The following is a 23,523-nucleotide window of genomic DNA, read 5'->3' on the forward strand; positions in this document are numbered from 1 at the left end:
AGAAAGCATAGCTGAACCTGTGGAGCAATCAGTATATGAAGAGTTCATTTTCGTAGTTTGTACAGTATTGTTAAGCTTCATTTGTCTTTGGGTAGCAAGGACAGGCTGTGTTAGGTGCCCAAGGTAAGGATATGCTTTTCCCTAAGGGCTAGCTGCTGAGGTTGCTTTTGCATACAGTTCTTGGGTTTCGTGGCAGCTTAACCTTAAAGTTTACAAGCCTGTCTTAATGCAGTTTACATTTCTCCACTGCCAATGTCTCCATTTCCTGACCTTACGCTGTTTAAGGCTCAGCAGAGGCAATTATTCCCTTCTCCGCAACCCATGCCTGCTTCATCCCATCTTCTGTTGAGTGTCTTGCTCTGCCATGTGGCTGGTGGGTTTGGTGGCCAGCCGTCATGGTAGCCTGCCCCCGATACCAGGATCTGCTGTGTCCCTCTTCCCAAAATGAGCTGCTCGTACCAACACCTTCAGGAATGGAGCACTTCTGAAGCTTTGCATTGTGTTGTGGTTTTGCCCACTCCTGCCTTCCTGTTGCCACATGGTTACTGCTCCCAGGAACTACTCAGCTGTTGCTCTTGGCAGCTTCCTTTGCTTCGAACTAGTCACAAATGTTCATCTGTAGAAATGCGTGCTATATCCTGGTGAAAATGGTAGAGGTCTTCTTCAGGGGGTGCGAATGGGATTCCTCCCCCACATCCGGATCTAACCACCTGCTGATGCTGGAACAAAGCACTGTTCCCATCATCTGGGTTTGCTGATACAGGTTATTCACTGTCTTTGGCTACGGACAGCAGTGAGGAAGCACAGTAAACAGAAGGTCTTTCCCTTCCTGTGGTCACCAGGATCTACAGCTGTGAGATCAGGGAGTTTGATCTGTTCAGCTGGTATCCACAGCTGCCTGGGGCATCCCCACGTGAGCAGGAGGCGATGCGGGAGGGCATCTGCGACTATGGGTGGGGGCCCAGCAGCTGCACTGTGGGACCTGCAAGCAGACTGGGATGCCAGGCAGTGCTGCTGCGGAGGCTGCAGGTGTGAATAATCCCTGCATGCTGTGTCCTGTTTTCTTCTAAAGGGCTTTTAAAGGTAGATGACCGAGGGAACAGATTTTCGAGCAACATCATGAGAAGAAACTGCTGACTGACAAAGGAAAACAACTAGAAATCTTTATCCATTCCCTTCATGACTGGGAAGGCAGCTCTGGTTCTCTTTCTGTAATGTATCACCTCTGCGCTGTCATCCGGAGAGGTCTCCGAGGCAGCCAAGGTACTTGTTTTGTGCAGCCAGAGCAATTTTTTAATGAAGGTGATCATCTTTCAGCTTGCCCTGGGACAGCTAGACCACGTAAGTCAAGATAAAACTTGCAGTTGTGTTTTATTAAGATACTACTATTCCTCTGGCTTCTCTAATTTCTCCCCACCCCATTCTGCTAGCAATAATCTTCAGGGAAGACAGTGAAATGACATGCACAAAGCAGCCATGTCACAATGACCAAGGCAGATTTTTATAGCTTATCAAGATTTTTGAGGGGCAAAAGGAATCCCTTTTCTGCTTTCCGGAGCTATTCATTTAGATACCTTGAGAATAATTGGCTCCTCTCCCTTGGGAGCTGCTGAATCACTTCTCCCCAGACTTGACTGATCCATGTGGTTCTCGCAAGGCAAGTGCAATGGTGAAGTTTTGAAATCTTTGCTGATTTTGACTTCACTTATGCCTGAGGAGACATTGTTAAAATGCAGAAACAATTTGATACTGCTGCCTTCTTCCCAGCAAAAGCAGCCCTGGTCTGTGGGCTTTAGCAAAGATTAACTGGAGCAGTACGAGAATACCAGCACACCACTGGTTCCTCTCTAAGAGGAAGGCTTTACTTTGTACGTGCCAAGTCAGAGAATCGTGCTGACAGCTTTCAGGCTTTCACTTGAGCAATAAAGGCCTCTGAGAACTTGGGAAAGTTACCTAAATTGTAGTTTTATTCAGTTTTCCATCCGAAAAACAGAAATCCTGATCTCCCTGCAGAAGCAAAAATATCTTTCTTGCAGGGGATGAAGGTGGGGCATCAGTCTTGGCAAAATGGATGAAACAGGTTTGGCTAGCCAGTGTCCTGCCACCTGGTATGGCGTGAGCTCCTTGCCTTCCCTCTCTGCTGCTGCTTTGGTGGGTTTAGGCCCCGCATGGAGCTGATTCAACTCCCAGAAAACTAACCAAGAAAAGAAGTAAGTAGCAGTGTAATTTCACCCTGTCCAGACACCTTACGGAAAATAACCAGAAAGTAGGTTCAGACTGAATCAGCATCATTCCCAAGACTTTGCATCTCCGTTCCCCCAGGACTGTGCACCAAACCCCAGTGGGGTTTCTCCCCTGGCCCCGCAGATGGATATAGCATAGTCACCATGGACTGTCCCTTCCCAGCCACAGCACTGGTCTGGCTGCTCAGCTCTGTCCTGCCGTCCCCTCCCCAGCATCATGACTGCATCTGCAGCTGAGACTCTCTTCCAGCTGTTTGTGATTAACAGATCTTTCCCCAGAGGCATTTCACCAGGGAGAATAGCAATCCAACGTTGCTGCTTCATCAGCCCTGCCTGCAGAGCAACCCCGGCTGGTTTTGCTTTGTTGCTCCCTGACTGCCAAGCCACTCTCTCGCAGAAATGTGGGCCTTTTTATTTAACCCTGTACAAAGTGTGTGCGCTCTAATCCTTGATACTATGACCTAATTCTTTGAATTGCAAATAAGGGCAGCAGTTCAACACCTTTTCCTAGTGTGTTTAGGTTATGCACTTTTTACAATTCTTTAAAAAGATTTTTAAAAGCGCTTTCTCTCTTGAATTTGCTTTTGGGTGCCCAAGGTTTGGCCACCCATGATCCTCATCGTCCCCAAAGATTTGCATCTTGTACTAAGAGGCACCAGGGAAGAAGTGGCAGCCGAATACCTACCCAGACTCCTCTGAAGGCTTTGCAGGTGATGTTTGCTTGCTGTGGTAGCCCACCTGATTTGCAAACCTGATGACAGTGAAGAAACTGCAGAGAAGGGAGTGTTTCAAGGTCCATTGTGTTTACCAGCAGTATGGTGGAACAGAAGTCACTAACAGCTGAGTTACAAGCACAAAAAAACAGCTGTTAGTCTCTGGAACATGCAGTATGTTCACCCTCCAACCCTCACCCTCCAACCAGGCTTATTGGACTGAAAAACAGTTCAAACCCCAGAAATGACCCAAACCCCGGGGAACTAACGTCTGCCCATATTTAAGCAGCAGGTGGCAACATCAGCTGCCTTATGAAATTCAGCTTACGGGTTCACGAAGGGTTTACTTTTCCTTCTCTTAGAGCAGGAAAAACCTCAGGCTCTGCTTGCAGCCTCTGCCTTTCTCAGGAGCACCTTCTCAGTGCCTCCAAAGGAAAGTCTTCAGAAGCACAGTGGGGAAGCATCTTGAATTTAGTGCTATGGTTCCTGTTTAGAGAAGGTGTTTTTTTCCCCTGTTGGTCAAATGGCTTTCACCGAGCGCAACCTGAAGACCTGAAGTGAGTCGGTGGTGTGTGAGGGCGTGCAGGAGTGCCTCCACGTGTACTGACAAACGTTTTCCCTATGTGGTGGCTTTAGTAGGCTTGGGAAAGATGCAGAAAAAAAAGCTTTCCCTGAATACAAGGATGTGCACAGGTGTGCATTTTAATGGCTTCTCAAACAGGCAATTTAGAAAAACATCTCCACTTTCCCATTCCCAGCATTTCCCCACAGGGCAGCTTAGTGACACCCAGGACTTTTCTCCTCCTCATCCCACCCTTGTTTCCCCCATCTCCTGCTTGCCTTCCCATTGTCTGTGCCCTGCTCCTCCAGCCCTGGCCTCTCCTCCTGCTCCTACAGCGACCAATGTGTCTGTGGGAAAAGACCCCATGGAGCTGCCTCCTGCCCACCCATCCTGCTCTTCTCCTCCACCATCTTCCATCTTCTATCTCCTGCTCCTACAGCGACCAATGTGTCTGTGGGAAAAGGCCCCATGGAGCTGCCTCCTGCCCACCCATCCTGCTCTTCTCCTCCACCTCCCTGTCGTCCCCTCCTGCCATTCACCTCATCTCTCCTCTTCCCACTGTGCCTGCAAAAGCTCCTTGTACTGAGGTTTTTGTTGCTTTGGTGAGCAAGGGGATAACAAGGCAAAGCCAGTCGGTAATTGCTGTGCTGGGCGAGCAGCGTTCAGCCCTCATGCACTCCTGTTCATGGCTGTTCCTTGTGCACTTCAGCTCTCTGTGTGCTTTCTCCAGCCGTTGGGCACAGAGACTGCTCAGCTGCCCCATCTGAGATGGGCTCTGGCCTGTAGGGAGAGGTGTCCTGATGCTGAGATGGGGCGTAGCAGAGCTGTAGTCCCATGCCTTTGGGATGCATCACACTGCAAGCTGGGTATTCATCCTGAGTGAGTTTTAAAAGCATGACTCTGTGTGCCTTGCTCGTGTTGCCTTTAATGGTGCATCAAGTTTCTGGTTTAAAGGATGTTGCTGCTGCTGTTCTTCTTTCTGGCTCCCACCACTAAATCTCAGCATCCTCCTGAAGTCTTGTGTGGGCCTTAGTGGGTCACAAGCAAAACATTTTAAATATGAATTCAAGTTTTACCTTGAAATACCCTGGCACCCTGTTGATGTCACAGCAGTTAGACCTGAGATATGCTGGCTCTACCAGGTGTGGCTCTCCGGCTTTAATGCCATCCTTGGCACCACAAACTCATAGCTAGTCCACAGCTGATAACTCAGGCGTCTTTTAACCTCAGCATCTGGAAAAGCTGCTGTAAACCTGTCGAGCCACTTCACTCTTTGTTTCTGTGTGCTTCATCCACTGCATTGCTCAGCCTCAAACTGGGGGGATGGGGAAAGACATTTGGGACTAATCCCAAAAGGGAGAAGGCTAAAGCTAATTTTTAAATGGGAGCTGTTTGAAGAAGCCTAAAATTATGGCACTCCTGGCACAGGAGGATACAGGCAAAGGGCCCAGGGTCCAGACAGAGTGGTTTAATGGTATGATTTCTAATTAATCAGTGCCAGTTAAATTCTTCTATGTCCTGCCTTCACCTTACATCTGTTATTCTTCTGAGGCATAATCAGTCTCTACTGTCCAGCTCTTCCATGCCTCTGGCTATCAAAAGCACAACAGTCATGAGTATGAAGCATGAGGTAGCTGCTGATGTCCAAAAATGCAGTGATTTTAAACATAAACAAACAAAAACCCTAAACCCCTGACCAAATCCCCTTCTGACTGTACTGTAATTCTGTATGGCACTTCCAGATTTCAAATCTGTGAGTAGCTGCTTTTTCTGTAAAAAATATATTCTGTAAAGTCATCTTGTTTGGGTCCTTGACAGATAATGTTGAGGGCCAGAGGTAAGGTCACATTGTTTTAGACATAGAGCAACTAACAAAATAAGGGAGCCTATTATGGAGAAAGCAGCAGCCAGAAAATTAAGTCAGATCACAAGATTTTGGTTCAACATCTACAGAGATGAACAAAGGTCATCTCTGTAGAAGTGCAGACAGTAAATGCTAGCCCAAAAATTCCTGGAAATTGTGGAAGAGACACACGTGACACTGATTTAAAAGATACTAAAATATTTCAGTCCGTAAAGACAGATGGCCAATAGTAGATGCCTGAAAGCCTGGGGGATTTCATTTGATACGGGTGAGGAGGCCAGTTTATTAAGTCATGAAGTGATTATAAGTAGTGGGGTTCGTTATGGGCATTGGCAATAGGCATGCTTCCACTTTCTATTTCATATTCTGCTCTTGTCATGGTCGTCATTCCAGCATGTGGTTCATGCTGCCCTTTGATCAGTTTTTCATTAGCCTCAAACTCTTCCTTTTAAAATCTGCTCTTACCATTAACATTGTTTTTTCCTAAATACCAAGTTTATGTGTCTTCCGGTCTTTCCATCTACAAGGACAATCCCCATCCATGTGAAGCTATGGAAATGCGGTTGCGTGGAGAAAGCAAGCAAACAAACCATCCCATTTACTTAGAAATTCAATTTTCCATGACCAGAAAAGGCATGAGCTTAACACCTGCTCCTTCCTACACAATGATTTCAGTTCCTCTTCTGCATGCTCTTCCTGCACCAGAATTTGTAATCCATAGTCCTGGCTGGATGTGGTGGTCCCATTTGGTGGGAGTCTGGAGGAGCTGGATCGAGTCTGAGCTTTTGGCAGAGAACGTGACCCATGCACTGAGCAGCCAGGCTGCCCATGCACCCAAGGGTGCAGAGAGGGCTGGCCACTGTCTTTGCAAAACTGCAAATTGTCACCTTCGGAAGGTCCTGGAGAGCAGGTGAGGTCCCTGTGACTGGAGAAAGGCAAATGGTACAGCTGGCTTCAAAAAATGCTGAAAGGATCCTTATGCAAGTCAGCGAGGACAAGCGCCAAGTGCTGCAAGTGGGAAGGATTAACCCCTGAGGGGGATACTGGGGAGGGACTGGCTGGGGAGCAGCTCTGTGGCAAAGCCCTGGAGTGGTGGGACAGGGGCTGAGCGTGAGCCCCCAGCATGCCCTGGCAGCGATGGAGACCAGCAGCATCCCACCCCTATGGGCAGGAGCATGGCCCCTAGGTTGAGGGAAGGGGTTATCTCCCTCTACCCTGCACTCGTTAGACCACATGTGGATACCGTGTCCCCCCAGTACATGATGGATGTCAATGAACTGCAGCGAGTTCAGGGGAGGCCCCAGGGCAGCTGGACAGGTGCCCAGGAGGCTGTGCAGGCTCCATCCCTGGAGGTTTTGCAGACCCAGCTAGATACAGCCCTGCGCACTCTGCTCCGAGCTTTGAGTGGGAAGTTGGACCAGAGACCCTCCCACGGTCCCTTCCCACCTGAATTATTCTGCACACCTTGGACGGCTCCAGTGGCAGTGGAAAAGACAAAACCCTGAACTAAACTGGTCTGAAATCCACAGCCACGTGGATTTCCAGCACCCCAGACCGGTGAGCACATCACAGAATGCCAAGGAGGGACCACCTGATAGTGTTGCTGCTGCCCTTGTGTGCACTTAGAAGAAATAAAAACCACACAGAAATTGTAATTAACTTACAAAGGTATCTCGCGACTCAGAAACAAGGATTTTTAATGCTGCTTAAAGTGCTAATCGAGACTGATGTCTGCAAAACACAAGTTGTTCTGTATGTCTTCATTTACATGAGCTTATGTAGAGACGCTGTGTGCTTATATATGGGATATAAAAAGCTGGCCCTGGTTTTGCACGGTGAACAGGAATGTGCCTCAGCAGCTGGTGTCCCCGCTGGCCGTGGCCTCGTCCCGTGACTGAGCCGGGTTTCCTGAGCTCCTGGGGTAGCTCTCAGCCTTTCTGGATAATTGCCTCATTACTGGCAATTTCTCCTGGTTTCCTGGGGGAGGTTTGCTTGCATTTGCTGCTGCGATTCCTCCCACACCACCACAATGCCTTGCAGGTGACCGACCCAGCAGCCACCCCTGGGGAGGGCAATGCCCTCTGGGGAGGTCGGAGCCGCGGCCGGGAGAGGAGCGTGGGATGGATGACCGCAGGCTCCCTCCTCTGCGGGCCCCTGGAGCAGCCCCCGAGCCCCTTGGGTGGAGGGAGAGCGCAGATGTTCAGGCTCGCCAGCATCCACGAGCCGCATCTCGGGGTATTTACGTCAGAGCGTCTGAGCGGCGCTTGTGCCTAATCCCTGCGGAAAGGCAGCCACGTTGCCAGATGTTACAACTCCACTGACCTAATTCGGGACCTGGGGGCTGGCGCCTGCCACCCCTGCCACATCTCCCAGCCTTCTGCAGCAGCAGCTGCCGGAGGCCGGAGCATCCACCTCAGCTTCGGGCCCCTGCAGAGCACCTTGTCCCTGGGCACCGCTGTGCTGGTTGTGTCTGCACAGGGCAGCGGTGCCCAAATTTGCAGCCAGCAGCATCCCGCCTGCGGGGTCAGCTGTGCTGTGGCCCCGGCTGAGCGCCAGAGGACGGGCACACAACTTGGTTTTCGGTGTGCTGAGCCGATTTGCTGCACACCGTGAAGGGACGGCATGCTGGGTTTTCATTGAGGGCTGCTTTCCCAGAGGAGGGATTTCTGTCAGGGGTATTAACTCCCTGCTGGTTCAAGCTGAGCGCTTTGAGTGGCTCTCACTGATGTCTTAAAAATAGAGATATCCTTATGAATATATCGTGAAGGCTGAAAAGGTCTTCGCTCTCCAGCAAAATATATTGTTGCCCACCCACCAAGCACCATCCTTCCTACCATGGCTTTGCCGGCATTTGGCTTTGTCCAAAGGAGAGTGAGGAGGTTGCATCCTTTTCCTCAGATGACCATCGCTTTGTCAAAGAAGAGTTTGGGCTCATCGAAACCCCAGGAGATTTCATGCACCTTGGATTTAATTTGATGCCTCCCAAGAAAGTTGATGAGTTATGCAGCACCCACCGAGCAGTAGGTGTGCAGGTGGACCTTCAGACCTGGGCTACTTACAGATGGCAAGCAGCTGATATGAATAAGCTGTGCATAAAGCACTACCTGCCTTCTCTGCCCGGATTGCATCCGGGACCAGCTCAAGCCCCGAGCGCTGCCAGGGATGGGGTGGTGTGGGGGGCTCGGAGATGTCACCGGCACTGAGGGGGCAGAAGTGCCAGTGACTTTCAGGTTGCTCTGGACCTTCAGATGTCTCCTCTGACTCCAAGCTGAACCAATGCATGGAAATTAAGTCTCTGTCACTTGCAAAATCACCTGTTGAGTGAAAAGCTAAAGGCTCTGCTTGTTCTTGGCTCCTACCAGACTGCAATTTATTTAATTTTCTCAGGAGGAAAGGAGTGACCTATTGCCTTGGCCCAATCCCAGTCTCAACGGTGTCTCTTCTGCCTGTGTGGGGAGTCAGCTGAAGGTATTTTTTCCTTCTGTACTAAGGCAGGGTATTGCTGCCACTTGTCCCACCTGCTGTAATGGGTCTGCTGGGCAGAGCAGCGGCTTCCAAGTCCACAGGAAAGATCCCCGGGCCCAACCTGGACCGTGAGACTTCTGTTTCAATTCCTTCCTTTTCTGTGTCACCAGAGAAAGTTACTCCAGACCAGGTTTTCCAGGTCCAGAAAAGCCGATGGATGAAAACACTCGCTGCGATTTTAACCAAAGGCTTGGCCAAATCTGGTCATGGATTGTCACTGGAAGATGTAGCAGCATCCAGACACATCTGCCTGCCTCTTCCAGATACGCAAAACCCTGCGCACCCCTGCCTATTGATGCCGGCGTGCCAGGGATGCCCACGGAGATTTTTCTGCATGAAAACCGACTCAGACGAGGGAAATGCATGTGAGGGTCCCTGCGGCTGTCTGGGAGGGATCGGTCCCTCAGCGAGCCCCTCAAGGCATGGTTTTCTCTGTCACCCGAGGGAGGTCAGCAGCATGGGGATGGGGCGGCTGGGTTTGGGGTGCTGAGCGCTGCTGGAGGTACATTCCCCTGCCTCTCACTTGCTGTTTTTCGGCCAGCTCTGCATCTGACTGGGTGCTCAAGAGCCCAGCTCTGGGTTTAGGGGCTCGGGCATGCACAGGAAAGGGCTCTGCACAGCAGAAGAGCTGTGGTCAGCCTTCACGTATCATTTATCTGAAAAAAGCCCCGTGATTTTGCATTATTTTTGTCATCCATCCACATTTGCTGTCCCTCCTAATCTTCTCTGCTGTTGTTTACAGAAGCACTGGGGGGGGATTTCAAGCACCCAGCTGCAGCTCTGACCCTGAAGACTAAATGCCGTGGAGAAACTCCGCTGTTGGATCAGCCATGGGCTCCCTGGGCATCGGGAGCTGGAAATCGACAACCCTGGCAGTGGGCCCGGCTGCTGTTCCTGGCTCACGGCAGCTCCCGGTGAATGACTTACGCTGTGGAGACATCAGCTATCCTGCCTGGAACGTCGAGGGAGGAAGGTAAAAATACCTCCTCGGTCACACGCTTGTGAGATTCCTGGATGGAAGATGCTAAAAATGGCAGGACAGTTTTGGACAGGTCGGGTTTCCTGGCAATGCTGTCGGCAATTAGTCTTCCTCCCGGCTTTGCCCTGAAATGGAGACGTGGGGTTAGGGCTGGGGGAAAGCAGTGCTGCCCTGGGGCTGTGTGCCGGGACCTGCACCGGGAGACATGCCTTTTTCCAGCTTTATTCCTGCATTAATGCATCCCTTCAGGAGATCTTCGTGGCCAAAAAGGGTGCCCAAATCTTTGTGGCCGGGAGCAGAGCAGAGGCAGGGCTGGACCAGCCCCCGCTGGTCTAGGACACCAGCTTTATATAAGAAAGGGCGTTTTAATGGTCAGAAATGGTCTGAACAAACTCATCCCATGCATATAACAAAAATTCCAAGGAAATAATGTAGTGGGGAAAAAGCTGGGCTTTTTCCTCATGGGGCAGGGGAGGAGGGGGAGTCTCTGCCGTCCCAGAGCTGCTGGTGCTTTTCACTTTCCTGAAGCAGCGCATCAGCTTGGGACGCCCCAGGAGATGCCTGGGGGTGAGGGGGAGCTTGCCCTGCCTAGGAGGAAAGATGCTCAGCAAATGCAGAGGCTGCGCATCTCTGGGATGTTCCCTAAAACGAGGAAAAACGAGGGATGCTACATTCATTACAGGCAAACCCAGAGTAGAAGTTGGGGAAAATCTTTTACATAGGAAACCGAGAGAGCTGTGGGATTTCCTTCCTGTTGTATAAATAGTCTTTCGTAAACCACAAGCTTCATCCATGTTTATTTCAGTTGTAACTACTTTCTAACAATTCTAAAATGAAGATGGCAGGAGAAGGAAGGCCAGCCTCTGAAATAAACAGAGGGTGAGAGAAGGCAGAAAGACTTGCGTGATCCCGCTCCGATGAGTTGCAGCAGCTGTCGTAGGCAAACGGGCCGTCCCGCAGCTCCCGTCCCCAGCCACATCTCCTCGGCTCCCCCTGCGCATGCCTGCGCTGGGGGCTTGCAGGAGCCTGGCCGTGGGCAGTGCCTCGCTGTGGGCAGCACCTTCAGGCAGCTGCCTTTGGCCAGGGGCTGGATGTGGCAGGAAGGCTGGGCACCTGCGTTGAGTAGGATGAGTCCCCTAAATAGAGCAGAAACCCCATTGTGGCCTTGGCTTCGCTTAACCCCAGCTTCTGCAAATGCCTCCTCCAGCTGCTCAGAGCCCCACAGCGGCCGTGCTTCTCCCCAGTATAAATGTAAATGGATTTGGTAGGTGCTCGGCCAAGCAACCGCTGAAGCAGTTGGGTTGCGCTGAGACGCAACAGTGTGAGAGGTGTTGTCCATCACCAGTGCTGCCCCAAACCAGCAGCAGCTGTTGAACCCCCCAGTGATGCTGGTGCATCTTCTGCAGTCGCTTCCCCAGGCCCAACGAGGAGCACGAAGCAACAAGAAGCATTGGGAGGCTGATTTATTAGTAGTCAGATTCCTGTTAACTCCTGGAAGAGGAGCTTGGCCCCTTCCCCAGCCGGGGAAGGCAGCAGGGCTGCAGCCAAGGGAACAACAGGATGAACGCCGTGTCCTTGGCAGCTCTGGATTTTGAATTACTACCTCAGGGAGGCATCAGCCTGTGAAAAACTCCTTTGAAATCCAGCCACCAGATAACCATCGGGTGAAGCAGGAGGTAGCTTGGGTCGCCTGCCTTTGGGTTGAGTACCCCGGCTGTTCTCTACAGCTGACCCTCACCCAGCAGGCATGCAGCTCCCCGTTGGTGAGCCCGTGGTGTAGCCAGTGCTGCTGCTGCTCTCCTGCCTCCACCACCTCCTCGTGAGCAGAGCTGGCTGCTCCTCACGCAGGGAAAAAGGTCTCTTCATCCAGTCCAGGTGGCTGAGATACCCATACCGGAGCGGGGGGGAGACAGCACCCCGATCCCATTCTGTGCTTAGATGGGAGGTCTCTCGGCAGCACTTGCCTGTGTTATCTTAACTAGCATGGAAGGACGGGGGAAGCCAAATAACTTTAAAAATCTCTATCTACATGCCATGCAATGTCAGCTCGCCGCTCGCCGAGAACAGCTGCTGTGGGAAGCCGTCCATCCCAGGGAGCCACTCTCATAGCACAGGCATGAGCCCAGCGGATGGGAAATCGCAGGAAGGAATAGTAAATTAGGAAACAGCACCCTTCGCATTTAATTTTAGCAGCAGCCAGTGGTGTTTATGGGAATTTCTTCTTCCTCTATGTTCCTGTTGACTTCCTTCTTGGTGATGTTATGATTTCGGTCAGCGTGACCTGCAAGCAGATGAAAAGCAATGAACAAACCCTTGCCTTGCCACGTGGAGGTGTGGGACGAGGGGCTCTGGTGTGGCTACTGATGTGGGATGCTTCTGTCTTTTGGGTGCCCACACTTAGCCGGAAGGGCTTAATCCTCAGTGAGGCTAATCGTGGCTTTCCTCAAATCATACTTTGCCAAGAGTTCAAATCGGCCCCCCAAAACTGTAAACGTCCCCAAATCTCCATCCCGACCTGCTTGCGAGGGGCAGTGAGCCAAAGCAAGTGCTGGCAGCAGGAGCTGCTTGTGCGCTGGCCCTCAGTTACCGGTGGCAGGCGGCGGCAGGGAATGCTCTGTGAGGATGCTCTCTCCGGGCACAAGTGGAAAAGCAATCACAATTTTCCGATGTGTCAGGCCCCGCTGGGAGGCTATCACGCTGCTACAGATTGTGCATCTTCATTACCATTTAATGGCACAGCCTATTTAATTAGCCCACCTGCTCAGCAGCAGGGAAGGGAAGTTCCCAAGCCTTGTACATCACCTTTCCCGATCTGAGCAGGGCAGGGGCTCTGCAAAGTCTTCAGACATGAGAGCTGGCAGGGAGCACACCAGGCAGCGTTCCACTCTCTGTCCCGCGACAGGATGATGTTCCTGCTTTCCCTTCACCAGCAGGCAATAGCAAACCTTGCCTTCCCCCTCTGCCAGCTCCGCCCGCCCCCTTCTTTTTCTGGGGGAGCCTTGCCCCATTAGAAAACCCCCATACACCCATCCCTGGCACGACAGGGCATTCAAGCCCCTCCTCAGAGCCAGAGGGCACGAACACCTCAGCAGGGCCACTGCAGAAGGGATGAGGCTGCTCTGGATGTGCACCCACAGCTGCCCTGCGCCTGCCCACAGGCCTGGCTGGTGCAGGCAGGGGGCTCGGGGCAATCACTGCACGCATGCAGGCAGGGCAAGGAGGGCAGCACGGCAGCCTTGCTCCCAGCCCAGCACGCAGATCTCTCTGCACAGTGCCAGTCATGATTTGCCATTGCGTCTACCTGATTTTACTGATCAGGTAATATAGGCTCACCTTGCCTCCTGCTGGGCTTTGCTCCAGATGCTGCAGAGAGGATGGGCAGAGTTGCAGCAAGGAGAAACCCCATCCCATGCCATCCCATGCCATCCCATGCCATCCCATCCCATCCCATCCCATCGCCCTGGGGCCAGGGTGCTCCCCTGCTGCTTTCTGGCTCAAGGCATTGCCTCCCAGCACAGAGATCCCAGCACCTTTCTGAGGTAGTAATTGTGAATTACTGCTGACGCCCATCCGCTAGGACTTAATCCCCAGTAGCTGCCAGTTGTGGGGTCAGGTTGTATAGGGACCTGAAGGCTCTCTCTCAGGTAAGGGGGAGAGATGGAGGTTGTTTTACTGTTGTGGGCAAGTTTCCAGTCTGCTCAGCGTGCTGTTGTACTGGGGACCTCAGAAGAGGTATTTCAGCATCCGAGAGCAGGGACGGGCAGGTAAGCCATGCTGCAGCAAGCAGAGGTGGGGGAGAAAAGGAAGGTTTTAGACCAAAAAGGTTGCTTCTCATGTTTATTCCCTATAGACTAAACCCTAAAATTTTAGATGCTTATGTTCCTGCTTTAAATGCTTCTTTGTGAAAGATTTGGGATCTAAGCTGTTGTGTTAAAGCTCCTCACACAGCATATTTTACCTCTTAGATATGCCTGGGGGTTGTTATCCCTGCAATGGAAACCAAAGCCCAAGCAGATTATGGGGCTTGGTGGTAAAATGAAGAAGTGAGGTCTAAGGTTTTAAATCCCCCTGCTGTGGGGCAGCTGGCATGGAGCTCCATGGAGCAAAAGGGTTTGCCACTGGGAAGGAAGGATGGAGGTTGTGATGGGATGCTTTGTGGTTTGCCAGGAAACCGTTTCAGACAGATGTAAAGGTAACAATTTTCTGCCTGCGAGAGGGGCTAAAAAAATAATTTCTTCAGAAAACAGCCTTTGGGGATGGATGGGAGTTTTCTTCAGGTGCCAAACCACCTGTAGGAATGCAGCGTGGCTGGAGGAGTGTTTGAAGAGGGTTTGGCAGTGCTCCCGAGTGAGGGTTGTGCGAGAAGCTGTATACCTGGATGCATATTTATGTGCGGCTGAACTTGGGAAGCCGCTGGTTCACCTTCTCCGACTACCTGGCCCAGCTGGTTCCTGTGGCTGTGCATGAAACTCCCACTGGCTTTCTGTCCTCTGGAGGCTTCTTTCTTTCTCCCCCCCGCCCAGTAAACCAGTAAAAGAACAGCTTCCATCATAGTGGTTTGAATGGCAAAGGGTGGGTGAGGGGTCCCAGTTGGGATTTTGGGGTGAAAGTCATCTGCACCAGTGCTTTCGTCTGTGCTCCTTGTCTCTCATCTCTGGACAGATTGTATGGGGAAGACACGGCTGTGTCTTCATGCCATGAATCACGCAACACTTGTGTAAATCACAGGGTATTCCTGCAGTGTTCAGCTCAAAAGATCCTCTTACCAGTTTGAGCCTTTGGAGACGGGGAGTTGTGTGGGCATTGATGGCTGTGTCCCCTCTGCTATTGAGGTTTTCATTCACTAGGCTTGCATACAGCTCCTAGACGTTGGTTTTGCGTGATGGTTTTAAGCCGCTTTTGGAATAGTAACAACTACCAGATGCTTCTGGTATTGCGCAGAGTGAAAAACCCCCCTCTTGCCCAGCCTTCAAGGAGAGAAAAGGGAGCAGCAGTTTGTCTTTTATTCAAACATTGCAATGGCAAAGCTCACCACTGCAGTAGGCGATGCTTGCGTGCTTCCCCTGCTCACTGGGGGACAAGGGCACATAAGAGTTGTTTTGGTGGGAGATGCTGGCCTGGTTACTCCCTCTCCTTGAAGCTGTTTGGGATCATCATGTGGGAAGTTGCTACTGATTTGAGGACAAGGGACTTCAAAAGTCCCCGTGCTGAGGTGAGTCACCTCCTGATTGAGCGGCTGATGAAACGAGCTGCCCCAGAGCCTGCTCGGGGAGGCTGTCATCAAACATTGCCTCACCCGCCGTGCCCAGGGGGCCTCTGCTGTCCCTCTCCCTGCAAAGAAGTGCAGGGCTCCAGGTGACCTTGCATCTTTTCTTAGGAACAATAATAGCAAAACAAGTTCCCCCAAAAAAGTCTTGTCTGGGCAGGAACCGGAGTCTTTCCTCATTTGCCCCACTCGCCAGCTTCTGGCATCTTCCTGCCTTTCTCACAAGTGAGCTGCACAGACTTGTTTTTCAGAAAACACTGGCATTTTGTAATTTTTTTGGCAAGTGAGACAAGTTCTTTACAGTTGTATGAACTTTGCATTTGTTTAAGCAATTTACAGCCATGTGCCTCAGAGGGGTCATTTGTCCAAACCTTGTCTCCGAGCCGTGGGGTCGGAGAATAGCCGTCAACCTCTCTGCTCTCGCCTCTTCCTGGGTATTGGCCACCCATGGGTGATGTGAGATGAGGTGAGCTTCACCCTATTTGCTTAACGAGTCAATGAACCTGGTCTAAATAAAGTTTTGGAGATGGCAATAGGCTGTTGGGTGCTTACAGGTGGGACAGGCTTGTGCCAGAGCCAGGACCGGAACATCTCTCTCCTGTTCCCAGGCCAAGGCTGATTTCCTCTGGGTCTTGTCACCCTCCTTATCTCACCCAGCAGCCTGTGAAATCTGGAGGAAATCTCTTTTATCCCATCCTCCAGGCCAGAAATAAAAAGTGTGCTGAGTGCGTAGGGATACTCGGGATGGGGCTTTTTCTGAGACCTAGGGTGAGGGACCAGGTGAAACATCTGTGAGATGGAAACAGCATTAGCTAGCACAGGGGTAGTACAGATACATAAATAATCGCTAATGTCGTTGAGCACTATTACTACTTCCTAGAGGTCAGGCAGCTTTAGGAACGGTGAAGTGTCCTCCTGTTTCACCCCAAAAAGAGCTCCTCAGCTCAACAGCATCCCTCAGAGCATACAGGCAAGACTCCTGTTTGTTTGCAGTTTATAACTAGCAGAGCCCTGATGATAATGACTTCTGGGCTTAAAATAAAAGAGGAAACCACCTGAAGCTAGAAGGCTGTGCCGGGGCGTGAGCCCCACAGCTTTGACGGTGCAGTACATCTTGCTGGCTGGTGAGAGACGCATTTGCCAGGTTGGCAGCCCCTGTGCGTCCCAGCCCTGCTGCAGAGCCTGATTTGGGGGTTACTCTCTGCAGTTGAAAAGTGAAAGACTGGCTGCCCTGAGCATTGCTGGGCTGCTCAGCTGATTTGCATGCCAAGGGGACGTTGGGCTTCCCAACAGTGCCTTCAGTGCATCTCTCGGCAGCCACCGCAGGGAAATGAAACTTTTCACAGATGCCTATGCTTTCACATGTATAAATATGCACCCACATGTGCATCTCCTGCCCGCTGCAACAGCAAGCACCCCAGCAGCCTGGGCTGCATGAAACATGGAGTCAGGCCCCTTGCTTTCTGCTGAGGCAAGCCCAAATTTCTGCCTTCCACCATGTTAGGTAGCACTGCTCTGCTGTCCGGCTTGGGGACCCAAAACCTGCAGTGCAGGGCAGGGGAGAAACAAAGCCCAAGCCCATAGAACCCTCCCAGCTGGCCAACATTCTTTGCTCGCCGTTCAGCTCCTTTTGGGTTCAGGCAGCATCTCTGCAGGTGCCTCTTTGATGGGGCTGTGTGCCATCTGCAGTGTCATGCCCTATTTTTTTAGGTTTCCCATGTGGAGCGGCACAAAAGCAGAGGCACAACTTCGTTATGGATGTGCTAAAACACGGCAGAAGCGGCATGGGCCCCTTTGCTCTCCAGAAGTGCCTTGAGATGCCTGTGATGGGCAAAGAGGAATTTGGGAGGTGTTGCTGGCTTTCATGGCATGGCCACGATGGCATTGGGGAGTGAATAGAGCTCCCCACGCTGCTGGTGGCAGGGTCAGAGCCTCCAGCATGACTCAGAGCTGTGGAAATAGCCCAAACCACTGGCTGGGTGGGAGCTCAGACTGCGCTGTGTCTTGCTGGGGCAAGAAGGAAACAACGTAAATGCTCATCTCATTAAAACCCCCAGAAAAAGTCCCGGATTCTTTTTCTAGCAAGACTGAAACCCCAAGATGCAGAGCACAACCCTAGCCTGGCACGTTGCCCAGCTGTGTATTTGTGAGCCCTGAACTGGCAGGAGAGCCTCACTCCCCCAGAGCATCCCTCCATGCAGGCAAGCAGTCCAGCCCGGCAGCCTTCCTGCAGCCTCCGTACCATGGATATGTACCTGCAGCACCTGACTCCAGACCTCCGGCCTCCCACATGCCACAAACGGGAGCCCTTGGCTTTGCCAAAAAAGGATGCTCCACTCTTGCATGTGGTAAGCTGGGGTTTCTGTTCCAGCCCTGATGGGGCTGGTGACTCATGATCTTGCTTTGAAAACTGTGGCTGGATTAGCAGCAACAGACTAGTTGTTTTTCTCACTCGTCCTTTGTGCCTCATTTACCACTTATTGTCTGATCTGAGGCTTTCTCTTTATTCTCTCCTCTTTCCCCCATCCTGAGTCCCACAGAGCCCTTTGCCCCTGTCTTCCTGCCTTGGCTTTGCCTTGACAAATCTTGCTTACTCCTTTCACTCTCATTTGTTGACTCTTTCACATCATGACCTGGATCATTCCAGTCAAAACCCAGTTTTGGGGCTTCTGGAAACCCTTCTAGGAAAAGAGAGAGGGAGCCGGGGTGCATCTGTCCACGTGCAGCCCCACACAGGGACACGCACGCTCCACCCCACAGACAGTCCTGGCAGGGAGCGTGGGGCAGCGTTTGGGGCGATGTGCTGGCAGGGCTCTCAAGGAGGCTGAGGCTGGTTTGGGCACATGGGATTTACTAGCAAGCACCACCAGGCTTGCTCTGCTGAGGGCAAATTGCTACTTTTGCTCCCACCTGCCCCCCTCGCCACCCCCTCTGCGGCAGCGGTGGTGAAACAAGCTACCGTCTAGTCCTTCAAATTTTCCTATGTGTAATCGTATGGCAAAAACAAGTTATGATGCGATTTGGGAAGAGGAATCGGACACTTCTCAAGCAAGTATTGCAAGCCCCCTTCATGAGCAGAGCAGAGCCGCTGGTGCCCAGCCAGTGCACGCTGCGTGGTTTGCTGCTTCAGCAGAGCAGGGAAGGGAGTGGATTCCCAAAGTGCTGCTTCAGAGAGGAAAAACTCACATGATTTAAAGAGAAGGGGAAAAAAAAGGCAAATGCAGTGATGCATCTGGGGGCCTGGTGCCCACAGAGACGGCAGCAAGAGCCAGTCCATGCTGTCCTGGAGAGAGGGGACCTCCAGATGTTGGGGCATGTTCCCCATCAATGGGTGAGGCAGGGAGCATGGAGGTGGTCGCTCAGGCCATCATTGGGACCCCGGGGCTCACAGGGAATGTGCTTCCGACCTCATACATACCCATGCTTCAGGTCCCCTATAGCGAACAGAGAACTGATACTCTTGCAATAACCCAGGAGGTTGTTGCTCTTGGTCTGAAGCAGAATCAGTGGTCAGCTGCAGATGATGAATGAGCTGTTCAGGAGACAAATGTGCCATTTGGTGACCAGCCAGAGCATTATTTAGCATTTATGCGGGAAAAGTTCAGCCCCGCAGAAGGTGGTGCATGACTGGCATAACCAAAAGCGTGGGGACAGCCAGACCCAAAAAGCATGGCTGCTGGCTCTGTCTTGCAGGAGGGTTTTCTCTGAGCACAGCTGGCAGAGCTTGGACAGCTCATGCTTCCCGAAGGACTGGATCAGAAGTGGCGAGATACTGGATCTGCAAACATGATATGGGGGAGCAAAGGCCCTTCTAAGCTGAATAAAGCTGCAAGAGAAGCCAGATGCTCATGTTACCACAAGGTTTAGCAAGCTTGTGTTTCAAGAGTCCTTATTTCAAAAGCCACGTGCTACCCTGCCTGAGCAGTAAGTTAGCAATGCACCAGACCCTTGCAAGGAAGACCCACCTATATTATTACTGCTCCTATGATTATCCCCCACAGTTCCTAGCCGCATGTAGCTCTGCAGCAGCTGAGCTGGGAGATGCTGCAAAAGAGGAGAGGTGCATTTCACAGCTGGGGAAGCCGAAGCAGGCAGGAAGGCTGATGCTCAAGGGTCACTAAACTCATCTCTCCCATGTCTCCATCCTCTGCCTCTGCCTGATGGGCCCCTCTGCTGGCTGCTGCTCTAAAGCAAGAGCAGCTGTTGCCTGTCACGGGAGCAGGAGAGTGGGGCTTCTTAATTAACAGAATTGTCCGAGTTTCTTTGCTGGCATTGAAATGTATTCTTCGCATAGCTGTGCTCTCTGCATTGCAAAATGGTCGCTGCAGCTATTTTTATATGTCTTTTCCCAACTGTTTTTCATTTTTTTGTGCATCTGCTCCTCTCCTGATCTTACTGGGTAGCCAGGAGCGAGGATGAAGTAAGAAAAGGGAAAATGCTGCAGTTTTCCATTTGGACAGCTGTCTGGAGGCTTTCTCAAAACATTAAGCACCCTCTGAAACTTTGATCTTTTTGCAGTGTCTGTGCTGAGCACCCTCCAAAATGGCATCATCTTAAATCACTGCTCTCTTTGGAAAGTGAAGGCCAAGCTGTTGTGGCTAGCAGAGGTGGCTGGCAGCAGGCATGGTAACCAGTGCAAACCTCCCTCCAGAGCCTCTGCAGCCCCTCTGCTTCTCCCACTTTCTCCTTGCTCTTCTCCATCAGCTGTTGCGTGGAGGGGTCGAGGTGAGGGGGATTTGGATGTAACCCATTTCATCTTACCCCCTTGCTCTTGGCAAAAGGAAGAGCTGTGCGATGAAGGGCCTTTCCAACCTTGCGCCGTGTCCCTGCAAGGTGGGAACCGGGCTTGTGTCGGGCGGGAGGTGCCACCTTGCAAAGCCCTTGAGCTGCTGCTCTTAGGGAAAAGCAACCCTAGGAGCGAGGCTGTGCTACCTCTTTCAGAGCAGAATGGCAAAACCCAGATGGGCCTTCTCCCTCCCTCTCTTGTTCTTTTTCCTCGTGAGGGATTTTGATTTCTTGGGAGCAAACAGTATATGATATTTCTTCAACGTGATGGCCCTGATGTGTTTTGTGGCTGGCAGATCTTGACACCTTATATGTGTGAGCAAATCTACCTGTTGCTCATCCCATGTGAACATTTCCCAGGCAAATGTTTTCACTGCAGGCTGCCTTCAGGCACGGGGCATACCTGGCTCACCTCTGTAGCTGATGGAGAGATGTTCCTCCTGAAGGTGACTCCTGCTCAAAATCATGCTCTGATCTTTTTTTCTCTTCACAGATTATAACCTTTAATAATAATGACTAAAAATAACCTCTAACAAGAATGATTAAATCATTGCCTTGGTCTCCTAGGTTAATTTAAACTTCCATATATTCAGGAGGTGCCCTTTAGTCATTCAGTCCCAGTGAAGCGCTGGTGGGAAGCCGTTGCAGCAGAGGCTGCGGCACAGAGCAGAGCCACTTGGCTCCTCCTGGTACAGGGTGGCAGAGATGCTGATGTGCAGATAAAACTGTGTGGAGAGAAAGACCAAAGAAGCTGGAGGTGGAGATTGGTTGCGTGGCAGTAGATAACTCTGAAAATTGTTTGTGGAGTGTGGGGAAGCTTTGTTTTTAGGCAGTAGTGATGATGCCTGGAAATACCTGCTGTGCAATTAAAAACCTGATACCTTCTGTGCAATTCTGTCACTGTTTGACATCCGATGGGGCAGCTATTTCTTCACCCAGCCTGTATTGCCATCCAGGCTTGAACTTCAAACTTAATTCAGAGCGAGTAGGAAACCTAGACAAAATGCTGAGAGGCTCCTTAGCATAACCCCCATCTCGAGTGAGCTCAGAGATGGACTTTTTCCCCCTGCTCTGCCTTTTAGGGCTTTTTTGCACTCACTGTGGGCAGAACACCAGCTTGCTTGAGTTGCATTCTTCCCTTGTCTCTTCAGAGCTGTGCACAAAGTCTGGTTTGTTCCCTTAAGACAAAAGGACAAAGAAACTAAAGTTCCTCAGTCACAGACCCTATACAGTGTCTGTCAAACTCAGCTTTTCCCTTGCTGGTATTTCCAGTACTGGGTTTGGGCTGGTTCACAAGCCAAAGCTTCAATCTAGGCTTTGGTCCCAGAGGACTTCAGCAGTTTAACTTCTCACTGCCCTGGAGGGAGGGAATAAACCCCCATTCTCTGAGTGCCATGCTGTGCAGAGCTCCCCATATTTGTGGTGTAAAGACAGGAATGTAGAACATTTCTAAACTCAAGGAAAGAGTTTGGAAAGCACAACGTGTTGGCTCAACTCTGGTTCCACCAGAAGCAGGTGTAAAACTCCAGCTGACCTTCCTGGAAACGGTGTTAGGCCAATGTCCAGCAGTTTTGAAAAATCCTACTCCTTTAAAACCATTTCACTGTGGGCATCTCTGGTCATCATAGAAAGTCATTTGAGCCTTTCCAGTCTTAGAGTGGTGAGCCACATGTGGTCCCCACAGTCATGGGAATGCTTGAGGCTGGTGGGCTTATGAGCTTGTCTCGGTGCAGTGTGGCAAGAGCTCAGCCCTGGACGCTGCATGGGGCTCAACGGACTCTGCACAGAACCACTGCTGAGGCTATCTGTGTCCAAAAGAGCATGGAGAGCTTGCTGTATGGCCAAAATATTCCCAATAAACATAACATCAGGTTCTCATGGTAGCGGGTTGCCCTGTGCTGTTGTTGAACATGCCTGCTTTCATGTGGGACGGGCATAGTCTGAAGGTGTCCTTCAACATGGCATTTCTACTGGTAGCAAACCAACCCAACAATGCAATGTCTAGAGCAGGAAGGAGAAAAGGGGGAAACCCTGCCTACTTGAAAGGAAGGCAAAGTTTTACTGGGCTTTATTTAGTTGGAAATGATTCATATTCCCCTGCTGCTATAGCTCTTCTGGGGCTATTCCTCCCTGCCTTGATTTTCATTTAGCATGTTTTTAACGCACTCTTTGTATATCTGCTATCCACATCAGAAAGGCACCTCTGCAATACATAACAAACAGGTGAGTAAAAGAGGGGAGAGGAGGAGGATGGAGAGGTACGAGCACAGATGCCTTTTCAGCATGCACTGGGTGGCTGGCTCTGCTGCAGAGGACTGGCTGGCAGGTAGGGCTGGGAAGCTGGCGAAAGGCTTGCCGCACGGCGCGCTGTGCCGTAAGCCAGCAGGCAGGGAGTTGGGAGGATGGCAGGCATTTCGGCGTGTCCCAGTTGACATCTGGTGCAGGGAAAGAGTGGGAGGGGAGGAGGGAAAAAGGCAGGCTGATTTCTCAGAGTTAGCTGCCAGCTTCTTCTTTGCCTTCCCCACCTTGCCAGCTCCTAGTGTTCAAAGTCGTGAGGCAGCCCATCCTTTGCCTGAAACCATGAGATGTTTTTACACCATAAAAACATTCTAATCTCCTCAGCAAAAAAGCAATAGTAAATGCCTGGCTCTTTCTGGAATGGGGGTAAGGGCACGTTTTCAAGCGCTGCTCTGCAAGCAGGAGGGCCAGAAATGCGGGGGTAATGAGCGAGAGCTGATGCCCTCCCAGAGCAGTCATGGGGACCAAGCTGCTGCTGCCGGGATGCTGCCTCAGCCGGGGAGGAAGCACAGATTTCAGGCAGGTGTTGCATTGGTGTCCAGATCTTCCACATTTCCTTTGGATTTCTTGGGTTTGGATGGCCCCAACCCAAAAGTCTGACATAGTATAACTCTTAAGTCATGTATAGGTGTACTCCAAGCTGGGTTGAGTGGGAGAAATGTGGCCTCAGTTCTGCGCTAGTAACACCAACGCAAGTTCTGACTGGGTTGTGGGGTTTTTTGTATTAAAAATTCTATTTGCTCTCAATGAAAGCTAAAGAGAAGAGGATGGGGGTTTTCATGTGTTTGGGTCTACCTACTCTGTTGTATTTTGTTTCTTAGCGGTAAACACTGTGCTTGGTCAACTGTTCCTGCCTGCTGCCGCCTCCTCCTCATCTTATATTTCTAGCACCTGCCAGCTCAGCCAAAATCTGTCAGCAGAAGTCCAAGTGCACTTCCTGACCTGCCAGCCCACCCGAAACATCCCAGCCATCCCAGCTGGCTTTCCTCGACCTTCACCCAGGGCTTACCGGAGCAGATAACTCTCTTTCCGTTGATGATGGGGCATCTATGTCTATATGGGACACCTGTGGGTGCCTTAAAATTATTAGGAAAAAACATATGTGTTGGCCACTGGGAGAAGAGGGGTTTCTTGGTAATTCGAGTAACAGTCCAACATTGCAACACTCTCTGTTTGGAAAAGGCATCAATGGTCAAATTTATGCCCCAGCACAGGGTTGTTAACAGTATCTGTCGTCGCCCTTTCCCACTCCCTGCCAGCAGGGATAAGGCAAAAGGGCTCTCAACCC

Source organism: Ciconia boyciana, chromosome 2 (assembly GCF_034638445.1).
Source record: "Ciconia boyciana chromosome 2, ASM3463844v1, whole genome shotgun sequence".
Taxonomy (NCBI): Eukaryota; Metazoa; Chordata; class Aves; order Ciconiiformes; family Ciconiidae; genus Ciconia; species Ciconia boyciana.